This window comes from Sinohyriopsis cumingii, chromosome 9 (assembly GCF_028554795.1).
Source record: "Sinohyriopsis cumingii isolate HCF-2022 chromosome 9, ASM2855479v2, whole genome shotgun sequence".
Lineage (NCBI taxonomy): Eukaryota > Metazoa > Mollusca > Bivalvia > Unionida > Unionidae > Sinohyriopsis > Sinohyriopsis cumingii.
The window spans coordinates 105,109,783-105,124,855 of NC_142969.1; positions in this window are offsets into that span (position 1 = coordinate 105,109,783).

The window sequence follows — 15,073 nt, forward strand, 5'->3', positions numbered from 1 at the left end:
TTATCAGCAAGTCTCAGTGATGGAATTATATCTGATTTCGAGTTTTCAGAAATGATTTAAATATATAACAGTGCTGTTAAAGGTACGAGTATTAATAATGACGGAATTACTCTAGCAGATCGTAACAAACACAACCCCGCACAAGACCACGATGATCTCGGTAAGTTCAACTAATCCTGAATTTAGTATTAACTTTCCGACTGCGATTCGCGCGAATGAAATTGCACTAGCGCAATTACGGGTATATTACAGCTGGCCAAATATCAGATCAAAATCATTTAATGGTACACAAGCAAATAATTCGCTTGTATTTGCTAATAAAAACAAACCCGATGGAAAACCTGACTCGGTCGTTGTTGGAATACTAACTGGTAGTTATGAGATTGAAGAGATCAATGAGGAATTTCAACGTAGAATAAAATCAATAACAGGAAAACAATCAAAAATATCGATTAACGTTCATGAACCGACGCTATCTTCTACGGTTGAGATACATTCACCTGATTATGCCGTTGATATTTATCAGTCCACGATAAGATCCGTACTAGGTTGGCCGGATCTCCCCCCTCCAGTGCATGAAGGACCATCAGAACCGAAATTAAATGATTTTATCACAGATAAATAAAGTTTATAATAACTCCAGAATATCAAAGCGAACACTCATGGACTCTAATAAATTACTATATAGGTGATGCTAGAGCTGTATTTACTGCACCTGATGGCAAACAACTTCCTATAATAGTAAAAAATAATATGTACTATGTTAATAATAAAAAAGCGTTTGTCAATGAAAGATTTACTGGTTTATTTTCCAGTACAATTAAGTCCGAGTATGAACGTCTATTCGGTAATCTACGAAATTTATTTCTTGATATAACACATCTTTATTCAGAAAATACAAGACAACAGATTATTGAAACAATACAACATTTGAACCATGTTATATCAGATCTTAATTATATTAATAAAATTATTACTTTATCACTTACTATCAACACTCCAAGACAGTCTGCGTTTACTGGTAGTAGTGTTATTTATAATGCTGAACCTCGTATAACAGTTAAAAAATTATTTACTGATCATTATAAGATAACTGACGCGGATATACCAACGTTCATATTGCCAGGATTTTCCACAGGCGAATTAAAAAAAATCTATCAATGATCTTATCACGAAAAACTTTCCTGAAATACTCAATGCATGGAGAAAAATATCCCCACCTCCGCTTGTTCTCAGATATAATAATGATCCACACGGCGGCGGTAGACACGTATCTCCGGGAATTGTTAATATAACTTCAACGGTCGCGGTTAATCTAGTTTGTGATGTGATCGATGGTAGCTATCAAATAGATCTCGGAAGATCAAATCAGGCTCAACAAGGATATATTTTATACACGTTCACACCACAAGTTCTCCCTGGGGTTTTGATCGTGCAAGAACCAACTAATCCTGTTTATCTGCGATGTCATAATAATATGTTAACACGAATAAATTTTAAACTAACCGACCACATCGGACGATTAATTAACCTGCGTGGGGAGGAATTGATTGTCAATCTGTATGTGAAATCATAGATCTTTATTGTAAGACTTTTATCGCATGATTGTCTTAAGACTTTATCGTAGATTTTTCAGAAATATTGTATTTATTCTGAAATATTTTATATTTATTCAGAAATATTATATTTATTCTGAAATTGATATGGTGGTTGATACTCAAAATCTTGTAAATCGATCAGTTTACTAATTCTGATGGGTATTTAGGTACTCAAAATCATGCAAATCGATCAGCTTGCTAATTCTGATGGGTATTTAGGTACTCAAAATCATGCAAATCAATCAGTTTTGCAAAAAATACTACAAAAAATATCCTATTATTATTCTGAAATATTTTTTATCATTATTTTAGAAGAAATATTTTATTATTATTCTGAAATATTTTATTATTATTCTGAAATAATTTTTATTTTATCTGAAATATTTTATTATTATTATCTTAGCAGAAATATTTTATTATTATTCTGAAATATTTTTTTCTTTTATCAGAAATGTATGGTAGTTTAGTACTCAAAATCGTGCAAATCAATCAGTGTGTTAATTTTGACTAGTAAATGGGTACTCATAATCATGCAAATCAATCAGTTTGTTAATTTTGACTAGCAAATGGGTACTCAAAATCATGCAAATCGATCAGTTTGTTAATTTTAACTAGTCAATGGCTACTCAAAATTAACAAAATCGATTAGTTTTTGCAAAAAATAAAAATATTTCAGAATAAATAAATAAATAAAAATATTTCAAAATAAATAAATAAAAATATTTCAGAATAAATAAATAAATATATAATATTACACGTGTTCGGTCGTTTCACCAACGAAGTTATTTTGGATCGTTTCAACAGTAACGAGGTTACTCGCTAACATGATCTTCTTTAATTGTCTTATACTAGTACTAATCGTTTTTTTTTTGCCTCGTATTCGTGGGATAACTCGGATCTAATTTTTTCGACTGCGGCAGAGAGAGGAACAAAGTCCTTGACCTGATCATCTTTTACTGCAGCTAGTGACCGGATCATTGCTGCCTGAATTCGTTTTATAAACTTGTATTCAGACGACAGTGTAAAACCACCATCATTTAAACGTTCTTGTAAGATTTCAAAATCAGAAATAATCTTTTCAGGATTCAGTTCATCAGATATATTAATACTGTCCTTTTCTAATTTTCTAATAGCAACAATTACATCATTGATATTTTCATGGTTCATTATTTAGTATATATATATATATATATATATATATATATATATATATATATATATATATATATATATATATATATATATATATATATATATATATATATATATATATATATATTTTTAAAAAAATATCCCCTATGAACCTCTATTCGAGTCTTTTAGCAAGTTTAACAGGCACAGCACAACATACAACATACAAGGAGAGTACAACCCAGAATTCGTAGCTTGCCACCGCATTCTACCAAAGTTCAACGGGCACACGAAACACTACCACCTATGAGAGCCCCTAACACGTCAAACAATGGTCTAGAGGCCCAAGAGGGTGTATTTGGTGAAGACAGCACAACATATACTCCCCATTAAACTCGAGGCTTGCCACCGCATTCTACGAGTTTAGAGGATACACGGAACATATAATCTTAATTAAGGACAGCACAACTCAGAACTCATAGCTTGCCACCGCATTCTACGAGCTCAAGGGCATTAAATCCCCATATAAAACTCCTAGATTGCCATCGCATTCTAGTAAGTTTAGAGGATACATATAAATCCCATAATTCCTAGTCTGCCATCGCAGCCTAGCAAGTTCAAGGATACAAATAAAGACATCACAACCCCATAAATCCTAGTCTGCCACCGCACACTAGCAAGTTTAGAGGCAAAAACAAAGCGTATAAGGCCAGTATATATAATGGAGGAACCCGGAAAAACCCATAATTGGGGAATTTTTCTGGGGTTTTTCCGCATCATCAAAATGATAAATGTATCTCTGCAACGGATCTACTATTATACAATGTAACTGCAGTTATTTTTTCTGTTTGTAAGTTAGAAGCCATAAATATCTTTTCTACGAGTATTAATTACGACGTAGATGGTTAAAAATACATCGCAAATTTGAAATAGATGTATTACAGCAATTTTCCGCTTACGATCGTGAACACTGTCAAAGGGAAATAACTCAATTACATGAGTCTGCTCAACGGAGTTATCCCCCTTCTTCAGGTGAGTAGTATACGAGTGGAAATTTCTGACAAACAAAATAAATAATTATAAAATAGTCAATTAATATAATTCGAGGTAGTGATGATAATTTATCTCATTAACAATACTGGAACATGATTTTCTGTTTATATTTACTGGAAAGAGTGGATTTGGTTATATTTTCTGCGACGTATTTTACCACACGCGAGTTAATATCAAAGTATTTCGCAGCTGAATACATTGATTGAAATATAATTTCTTCGCCAGCTTCTATGTTTGTGGATTTTACCGCCCTCCTTACAATTGTTCTGTCATATTTGCCAGTCCATCCCCGTGCAGAGTTCTCGCTCTGTGTAACACTTTGAAGATTGGATAAACTATTATTTTGAGGATTCCCATCAATATGATCGATCACTAGACCATCTTTGATCAACCCCTTGTGATATTCATACACAAATCGATCACAGAGATAATTTTTCTTCCCAGCACCAAACAATAGGTAACCAGTATTATTAATATAACCAACTGGTTTTTTCAATCGACAATTTCTGATCACACCATCAATATTTGATTCGTAGTTTGTTATTGTAGGATGCTTTATAAACTCGTGGTTCATATTTTGCTCCATTTATATAATAATAGTATTTGTTTAAATCATAATTTGTCTGAAAACTTAGATAAACCTCAACAGATTTTATAGCGTTGTTATTGACGTTATTTTTTGGGTCATAATATCTTTTAAGCTCTCTGTATCGTTTACCACCACAAAACGGACACAACTGTGTTTTTCCTCGTACTCCAGCACCACATCGCAGACATGGTATTGGTCCTAAGCTTCCACGGTGAACGTTTTGCATGTGTTGTCCGCAGAATTCCGTTCTGCAGGGTTTGTTACAATGATTTAATGATCCGATCATCAACCATTTGCACTGAGACATTGTATATGTAACACTTTTTATTTAAATACTTGTCTGAAATATAATATGGATGAGTTTAAAAGATTATCCCGAATAAAGCCTTGGAAAACGAGTAAATTCAACTTCGACAGGATATCTCCTGACGTGACAATACGATATCTGGTTGATCGGAAAAATAAAGGTTTGATTAATAAAATTCACGACGCCAAGAAGGAATTTGGTGCATCTCATGTCTGGTCAACGTTCAGGATTATTCGCAATGACAAAGGTGTCGACGCTACGATGAATGACAAAAGAGCAGCGGCTATTATTAAACAGCTCGATGATAGAAGTTATCTTTTCAGAATAAAATTTGTCATACTTGCAGAAACAGATAACTGGATTATCCGTGACAAATATGATCCTGTACACAGGGGTGAAAAAACTGTCATACTAAGTAGAAATTCCAGACCAGGTCTATTGACCGGTATTGACAAGCCGTATTATGAGCGGGCGTATCCTGTAACAGCAGTTATTTATGGAATCTATGTGATAAATGAAAAACCTAGCGTTGATAAACTAGCGCCAATGAAATTTTCAAAAATAAACTGTGTAGCCGAGCGAGTAATAGAACATTTTACAAACGCGGCCCGTGGAAACGGTTTAACAGATAAAGACGTAAAATAATAAACGAGTGGGGCGAAACAGTTAAAGATATCGGTGCGTCTATCAAAGATGTCAGTGAGTTAGGAAAAAGATTAAAATTCCCAATAACCGTAGCAAAGATAACAGGAGAAATATTATATGAATCAAAGTATAAATCAAAAGGAGCTTCGATCGAAATTATTGATCATAACGCGCATGCATGGACTAGCGCAGTAACAATATTTCCACGAAATCGAATTGTTAAATTTTATGATGATAACATGTTTGATTTTATTAACAAAATAAGTATAAACGATCCTGTGTCAGTGTGGTTATTTAAGAGCTCAGATGATGAAAAATATGATCAATTTGTGCGACCTAACGGTGAAATATATCGTAAAGAATCCCTCCATGAAGAAATGAAAAATCTTGCTCAAAGATATTCAGAAAACATTGATGAGTTGCTCAGCAACTGTTTTACTGTTTCATCTGTTGCAGCTCATGTTGCTAGAGAAAAACTCGTGGAAACCAACCCGAAATGAATTTCTTTCGGACATACAATCAAGTTGTGTCGAGTATGGCCACGGCGGATTGTGGAACACCAAATATAATTACAACGATATGATATCTGTTGATATGGTTGCGTGTTATCCAGGAAGTTTTCTCGGATACGGAGATTGTTCTGGATATTTTGCTAGATTTGGTCATCCAACACATGAAATAACGCGAGTATCGATAAATGGACCATTGCCGGATTTTGATCTAACTGGATTTGCTTGTGTTGAATCATTCGAGTTTGCTATGGACCTTCATACGATATGTTATGTCTGGTTTGGTAGATATTTCTCAGAAAAATGCTGGGCACCAATAGTTTTGTTACGATATATGCTTGATTGTGCGATATTGGTATCGTTGGTGGATAGTGAGTCAATTATATCATATAAGAAACAAACCGAGGTTTGATTACCACCGAGGGAAAATGTCAGTCTCGATGAGGTCATTAGGGAATTTAAAGAAAAATGTCCTGACGCTTCCCTTGATAGTATTATCAAAGAAGCTCCTAGAATCCTCGAGATTAAACTCAATAATAGCGATAAAACAGCAAAAAATCTTGGAAGAAAATAATAGGAAAGTTTACTCAAGGTAGAGCATATGATCATAAACAACGTCATGCACGATTAATACTGGATGATACTGAATACGATTTTATAGTTGCTGATGCAGCAGCGAGAAATATTTATAAACGGCGAGGATGTTTATTTATCAAATGAAACACGATTAGGTACGATTGTAAGCTATATGGATGGAGAATCGCCTCAGTATACACATTTAAGATCATCGATGTTGGCCTACGTGAGCATAAACTTGCTATCTATGATAAACAATTTTCCTGATACCGCAGTTAGGGTTGCAACAGATTCGTTCCACATCGATAAAAAATATGCAACGTTGTTGGATGATTTTACGGACGATAATGCACCGTGGGGTTCATGCAGAATAAAGAAAGAAAGTATACTTGATTATTCAGAATCAGCAGATGTTACGATCAAAGATGATTATTATAAAAACCAGCGATCAAATATATCATCGACAACTTCGTTGCTACCGTCGGTATATGATCCAATAGCTAGATATAAAACGGTTTATCTAAACGGACCGCGTGGCTCTGGTAAAACCACTCGAGCCATCGAACTATTTCAAAAGTCAGATATGATTGTGCTGACACCAACACATAGACTCGCGCGAGAAATGAAACAACGAGGAGTACAATCATGCACTTACACAGCTTCTTCCGATGGAAGAGTGATACATGGACATCTTTAAGGATGGGTGAGAAATACATTCCAAGGATCATCATTTGGAATGAAATATGCACGGTGCCGTTAGAAACATTAAAAACATTTCTAGATTGGTTATTAACAAGACATACTGCTGTGATAATGTGCGGCGATCATGGTCAACCACCACCGTTTGCTGGACCATCTCCACATGGATGGCTAAAGAACTTTGTCGATTATTACGAAGAAATGAATGATGATCATAGAGCACTTGATGCAACGTTGAAACAGTTTAAAAAATTAATCAGACTACAACCGAATAAAATTCAGTGTGAAGTAATGCGTGGAATAATTTCAGAAACACCCATGATTGACTTTCTGCAGACGTGGCGACCAAATGATCTGATAGTTGCAAGTAGAAAGATAGTTCGTGATACACTTCAGCAGCCGTTGTTTCAATTGCATAAAGAAAAATATCCAACATTGCCAGTTCCGTTATGTTATCGACCAGCAGATACGCGACGACAAATATTGACGTTGATATACTAGGAAAGACCGAGAAACAGAATTTAGTATTAAATGATATTATCAAAGTTGATATCAACGCTGTTGAAGATGCTTTACGTGCTGATAAATCCCGGTGGACGCTTGGATACGCAATGACAATTCATTCATCTCAGGGATTAACTATTACTGACACAGTTGTTTGGATCGTCGATGATCACATCGAATGGTCGAACTTAGTTTATCTCGCAGTGTCTCGAGTTAGAAAAATATCTCAACTGAGACGAATCGTCATGAACTCGTCAGTGATCAATGATGATATTGACAATGATATAATAAGAAAAAACTAGCTGGTTATAAGCGATCTGATAAACAAAATAAACGCGATTTTGATCTCGCTGTCGAATTTATCAGCACGTTGAAACAACAACAGAATAATCATTGTGCAAATTGTAATTGTATAATATTATGGCAGTATTTGAAAAATGATCCAAGACAATTTACCGTAGGCAGAAAAGATAATAGTCGCGGTCACACACGAGAAAATACTATGTTGACCTGTCTTGAGTGTAATCGACGTCGGGGTGCTAGTTAAGTGATCGCGGTGGTAATTGTGTATCTTCGGGAATTACTTGTAATTGTTCACGCACAAATCCACGTTGAGGAGCAGTTGAATCTAGTCTGTAGATTGCGGGTCTACCTGAGGATCTAGTTACGGTGGATATCTTATGTGTGGTAACACTCCAGATAGGATCAGTCGCTCTCTTTTTACCACCTTCGAGTTCACCGGGCTCGTATAAATATGTGTAACATCACCCAGTATTTTTTGTTTTTCAATATCCTTTCGTTGTGTAGGTATATTTTTTTTTAATTGCGTTAATAGGTTTCATGTTGGTTGTTCGAGTGATCTCATTATTTAACGCTGCTATCACACTTGGTAATCTTGCAACCCATTCACGAAATCTTGTATCCTGAATAAATTCCTTCGCGTATTGATATCCAAATAACCGCTCAGCGAGTGTTCGATTAAATCGTTCAACAATTGCCTGATCACGATGAATTGCAGTATGTCCTCGTCGTATTTTAGTATTATTTTGTTTCATCAGCGATGATACTGGACCAAGAAATATATATATACAGAGAGAGAGAGAGAGAGAGAGAGAGAGAGAGAGAGAGAGAGAGAGAGAGATTCTTTTGTTCCTAACCAGTTATTGTTACGATTGTTCACCCAATATATTTTAATCTGCTTTTGTATTTTTCATCTGTATTTTCAAATTGATTGTGCCGTCTGGTGGATTTATTATAAATTGTTATTGTTAGGATGAGGACTCCGGTTAGTTGCTCTAACCTTTGTCGGATCTCACTGCTATACCTGTGTTTAAAAAAATAATTGCTGAAGAAAAGATATAAACTTCCGAAAAATATCTGTTTTCCAGAGGTTTTGTCGACTGCCGTGTCGACACCAAAGAGTTCTCCTTCTCTTTCCGAAGAAGCAGACCTTATCCTGTGAGAAAGTCTGTCACCAGAAGAGGCCACAATCTTAGACCCTAAAAGACTGCCATCACTTCGTTCACACAAAAAACATCCCTTTTCAGGGCTACCTCATAATCTAGAAAAGAAATAGACATTCCATTGCAAATGGTAGGTTAGTCAGTTAGAAAAAATAGAAGTTCGTCTATAAGCACATGATTTCTTTATCTTGGTTAGAAAGTGTGACTCTAAGTCCTTCGTTTCCGTCACTAGTCATAAAATGTTGAATAAGTAATTCTCAGTATAAAAAAGTGAGTGTTTCTTTTAGGTGCGCGCGTTTTTTTGCTTTTTTTTGGTAATGATATAGGTAATGTAAGATTAGGGTCTTAGGGGATGTTTTCCTTCACGCCCGTGCTTCAAGTATATTTACGGAAACACTCAGCAGTCTGGCTACCCATCGTTGATTGATCAACAGTGCAGAATGAGTAGAATGAGGAGCAGACTGACTAAGTTAATGGAACTTCAGATGCACCTGGAGTATGCCAGGCGACTCCTGGACGAGCTGGCAGGGGAGGCTATCGTGGAAGAAGCCAGGATAGAGCAGGAGGAGGAAGAGAGAAAAATCAAAGAAGAGGAGGAAAATAAGAGAGGGATCCGACCTCACCTGTTCATAAGACCAAGTTGTGAGGTGAAGCCTATGGTGAGGGAACCTCCACAGGCAATGGCTGCACCACAGCCAGTAGCTGCACCACAGTCACAACGTGAACAACAACAACAACAAGAACAAGTACAGGACCCACAGTAGGCAAGGAGGCCAGTTGTTCATCCTCGAGTGTGGCATAGAAGACAAAGAAGACAGTGGGAACAAGAAGTGTTCACTATTCCACAAACGGAGGAGTGGGATAGTGAAGCCACTCAACCCTCGTCTGCTCTTCCAACTACTCGAGTGAATTCGAACAATGATTGGAGTAGACTTTGTGTATGTGGTGCCAGACCCGGAAGGTGCCGCCATTAGACAGGTGCATCTGGAGTTCCAGAAAAACAGCCCTTTTCAGGGCTAACCAAAAATCTAGAAAAGAAACACTATTCAATTTGCCAATGTGTGAATGTGAAGTAGTGTGATTATAAATACTTACTCCTTTCCTGATGTGAGTGTGTGTGTGTGTGTGTGTGTGTGTGTGTGTGTGTGTGTGTGTGTGTGTGTGTGTGTAAGCGCTAACGTACGTTTGTGTGGGTGGTAGATTATTGGGTTTTGTAAGTGGTGAAGTAAGTTAGTGTAGATAGTAGAGAATATGGTTTTTTAAATCTTCCCGTGTGTGGATAGTATATTATGGTTATGTTTCTGCTTCTCCGTGGCTTCTTCTCGTGTTTCGATAGTAGATTATGGTTATATTTTTAGCTTCTCAGCGTGTGTGGATAGTAAATTTTGGGTTTGATTTGGCTTCTTCTCGTGTGTGGATAGTAGATTGTGGGTATGTTTTTAGCTTCTCAGCGTTTGTGGATGGTAGATTATGGGGTTTGATTTGGCTTTTTCGCGTGTGTGGATAGTAGATTATGGCTATGCTTTTAGCTTCTCCCGTGTGTGGATGGTATAGTTTGGGTTTGATTTGGCTTCTTCTCGTGTGTGGATAGTAGATTGTGGTTATGTTTTTAGCATCTCCCGTGTGTGGATGGTATAGTTTAGGTTTCATTTGGCTTCTTCTCTGTGTGGATAGTAGATTGTGGTTATGTTTTTAGCTTCTACCGTGTGTGGATGGTATAGTTTGGGTTTGATTTGGATTCTTCTCGTGTGTGGATAGTTGATTGTGGTTATGTTTTTAGCTTCTCCCGTGTGTGGATAGTAAATTTGGGGTTTGATTTGGCATCTCCGCGTGTGTGGATAGTAAATAATGGGTTTGTTTCTGCTTCTCGGCGTGTGTGGATGGTAGATTTTGGGTTTTATTTGGCTTCTCCGCGTGTGTGGATAGTAGATTTTGGTCATGTTTTTAGCTTCTCTCGTGTGTGGATGGTATATTTTGGGTTTGATTTGGCTTCTCCGTGTGTGTGGATGGTAGATTTTGGTCATGTTTTTAGCTTCTCCAGTGTGTGATGGTATAGTTTGGGTTTGATTTGGCTTCTTCTCGTGTGTGGATAGTAGATTGTGGTTATGTTTTTAGCATCTCCCGTGTGTGGATGGTATAGTTTGGGTTTCATTTGGCTTCTTCTCTGTGTGGATAGTAGATTGTAGTTATGTTTTTAGCTTCTACCGTGTGTGGATGGTATAGTTTGGGTTTGATTTGGCTTCTTCTCGTGTGTGGATAGTAAATGATGGGTTTGTTTCTGCTTCTCGGCGTGTGTGGATGGTAGATTTTGGGTTTGATTTGGCTTCTTCGCGTGTGTGGATGGTAAATTATGGTTATGTTTTAAGCTTCTCTCGTGTGTGGATGGTAGATTTTGGGTTTGATTTGGCTTCTCCGTGTGTGTGGATAGTAGATTTTGGTTATGTTTTTAGCTTCTCCCGTGTGTGGATGGTATATTTTGGGTTTGATTTGGCTTCTTCTCGTGTGTAGATAGTAGATTGTGGTTATGTTTTTTTTTTTTTTTTTTGTTTTGTTTCTTCACCTTTGTGTGGATAGTAAATATTATGAGAATAGAAAAAATAGGAGATGTTTTCCTTCACGTCCGTGCTTTAGATATAAAAACTCAAAGCGTTCGTCGTTCGCGCCATTCTACGGAATAAGCAGAGAAGATGGCAGTGCCAGCTTTGTTCAATGATTTAAGAAATATTTACTTTTGGATGGTGGATGGGGAATATGCTGTTGAAAGAATTGAAAGAGAATGGAGGTTAACAAACAGTCTTGCCTATGTCAACCAACTAAAATTATTCAGGGAGGTGATAGAGGGGATAATAGAGGAAGAAGTGAAGAGGTTGAGAGGATTAATTAATCCCCCCCCCCCCCATCTCAGAGTGGGGAGAATAAAAGAGTCTCTGGATAATGTAATAGAAGTCGGATGCTATTTGGAAGAGATAGAGCAATGGTCAGAGTGGCCCTTTGTCAAAAGGGGTGGTGAACAACTGAAGAAAGCGGAAGAATAGATGAGAAAGGTGATAGATGTAGAAGTGAAGATCAAGGACAGGTGGTTAAAGGTGAGGAAAGAAAGAGAAAATATAAAGAAAAGGGAAGAGTTTGAGAGGCTGAACCATAACTGAATCAAAATCCAGAACAAGTTTAGAGCCATGGGTCACCCTGACTGGATGCCAGAGTCCCAAAAGAAGAAGAAGAAGACAGGAATTGTGGGAAAGGTTAGGAGATGGCTGAAGAAGTGGAGGAAATAGAAGAAGAAGAAGAAGCCAAAGGCCCTTTTCAGGGCCTATCATAGGTCTCGAAAAGAAATGACTTTCTCGCCTCAAAATTGTTTTCATTTTGAATTAGTGTTTGTCTCTTGTCTGTGTTATCTCCATCTCCCATGTTCAATTTCCCTTGACGCTATACAGACCCATCCATGTTCATTTTCCCTTGACGCTATACAGTCCCATCCATGTTAAAATTCCCCATGTTAAATTCCCATAGACCCTATAGTGGATATACCCTTTTTTAACATTAAAGTCCCCTTTGCCCTATGATGGCCCACTCCACTACTCGTAATATTGCAAGAGAATACTTGTTATGCTTTTTAATCATGGAAATTAATTAGATTTTACTGCTTTGGTGGCGGATTTGTTCCACTCAGTTATATAAAACTGATTCCGACATTTGAAGGACATTATGAAAATATTATCGTTAATATTATCGCCAAAGCCTACTTATTTTTATCTTTATATACCTTGCAATAATGTTACTAATGTATTAAAAATAGATTTGAACAAAACAAAACAGAGTTCTACCATATTTATTACTTACAATAAATCAGTCATTCTGGAAACTCTTTACATCGTATATATATATATATATATATATATATATATATATATATATATATATATATATATATATATATATATGTGTGTGTGTGTGTGTGTGTGTGTGTGTGTGTGTGTATAAGATCTTTAGTCAAAGACAACTGTCTATTTACTTCCTTTTCTTTTCATGATGAATTCTTTTTCTTGCAATCAATATTCCGATATGAGACTGGATACAACTTAAATATTTCCTTGACCGTTGTGTCATTTTACATGAACTCTCTAATGGCGCTTGACATATATTGGCAAAAGATGTTGCATCAAGGTTATACGACTTAAGTTACCTTAACGAGATTGAAAAATAGTCACACATTAGCATGGCTTGATAATTGACTGCATGCACAGGGCATCATTGAATTGTGAGTGTGCAAGTTAGTTCACATATTTGTAATTTCGATATGGTTGGGTTATTTTTGTGTATGTACAAAAACTCAGTTTTTACAAGTGCTGGTGAACCCAGGAAAATGAGGGTGTAATGAATGAACAGAATGAAAAGTTTGTTCTTTTTGCAGTGGTTTAAGTTCCTTGTTTAGCATGGTTGAATGGGCCCAAAATATTGAGGTTAAGCTTAAAAAAAAAACAGTTGTCAGTATATTAAAAACACTCAAGCGTGATCATATTGGAAGAGATTTTCGAATAGGCGACATCACGGCCAAAGCACACTACATACCAAAGCAAGTTTGTGGGCTGATTTATTGGACTAGTTGAAGAGAGAATTAAATATTGAGAGGGTAATGTACAAATGATTGAAGAACACGCCGATGAACACACGTGTGGGCAAAATGCTATATTTCCTCCTTTTTTAGTAATTACAAGTGTTTCTCACACCAGATAAAAGCTTAGGAAAATTGAAACCTAAAAGGATAAATAAAAAAATCAAATGGGATTTCATTAAAACCACGATTAGAAAACCTGGTGAACAATTTGAGATATTGCTGTCCTTACAAGATCACATATAGCACACAAATAATATAGCAAATACACATCTGGCAAACACAGGACATAGGAAATCTCCGGCAAAGATCATAAAAAAGATCAGGGAAGGGAATTAGTCTTGGACAAGAGTCTCTGGTCTGATGAACAACCCCTGAGAAAGAGAAACCGGCCTGGTTTCCTCAACACTAGGAAATACCCTGCTTCTAAAACGTATTTAAATAATTGTTTTTCAAAATTATGTTTATTTAAAATAAACAACAATGCAGACCTTATGGGCAGCACCAGTTGGACCAATTATGCTACAATCTTTTGACATGCACTCGAACAACATGATATAATAAAGGTCATGCCTAACTATTTTTCTTCTTCTTCTTCTTATTCGTATTCTTATTATTATTATTAGTAGTAGTAGTAGTAATAGTATCTTCGTTCTTTTCTTTTACCTATGCATCATTATAATGTATTTATTATAGTGGTTGTCTTCATCATCATTTGTAGTAGTAGTAGTCATATGTTCTATATCTTCTTCTAAAAATCCCAAATTAAAGCTTATATATGTATGTATGTATGTATACATACATACATACATACATACACAGACATACATACATACACACTCACACACATACATACATACACACACAGACACATACATACATACATACATAGATACACAGACAGACATACATACATACATACATACACATACATACATACATACATACACACACACACACACACACACACACATACATACATACATACATACATACATACATACATACATGCAAAAATTCCAGTTCCACCTCGGAGCAAACCTCTGTTAAAAAAAACTCTGCAGTTTGTCAGCAATGATGTTATATAAGCAATGGTATCAAAGTGGCTAATAATAATGCTGGGCAAGCTCCATAGGTTCACGCAGGTAAAATAATGTAAATAAGCAGAACCGATGGCTTTATTTTCGAATATACACAGGTATAATCCGTGTCATATGGTGCAAAAAACAATCGCCTAAGAAACGACGCGTGCAGATCACGATGAGTTTACCACACATTGTGAATCTGTGTCGGAACTGGCAATTGTATGGATTTTTCCTCAATCATGGCTCCTGAATGAGGGTAGTAATACATTATATATTTACAGTGATGTCTAGCACTGAGTAAT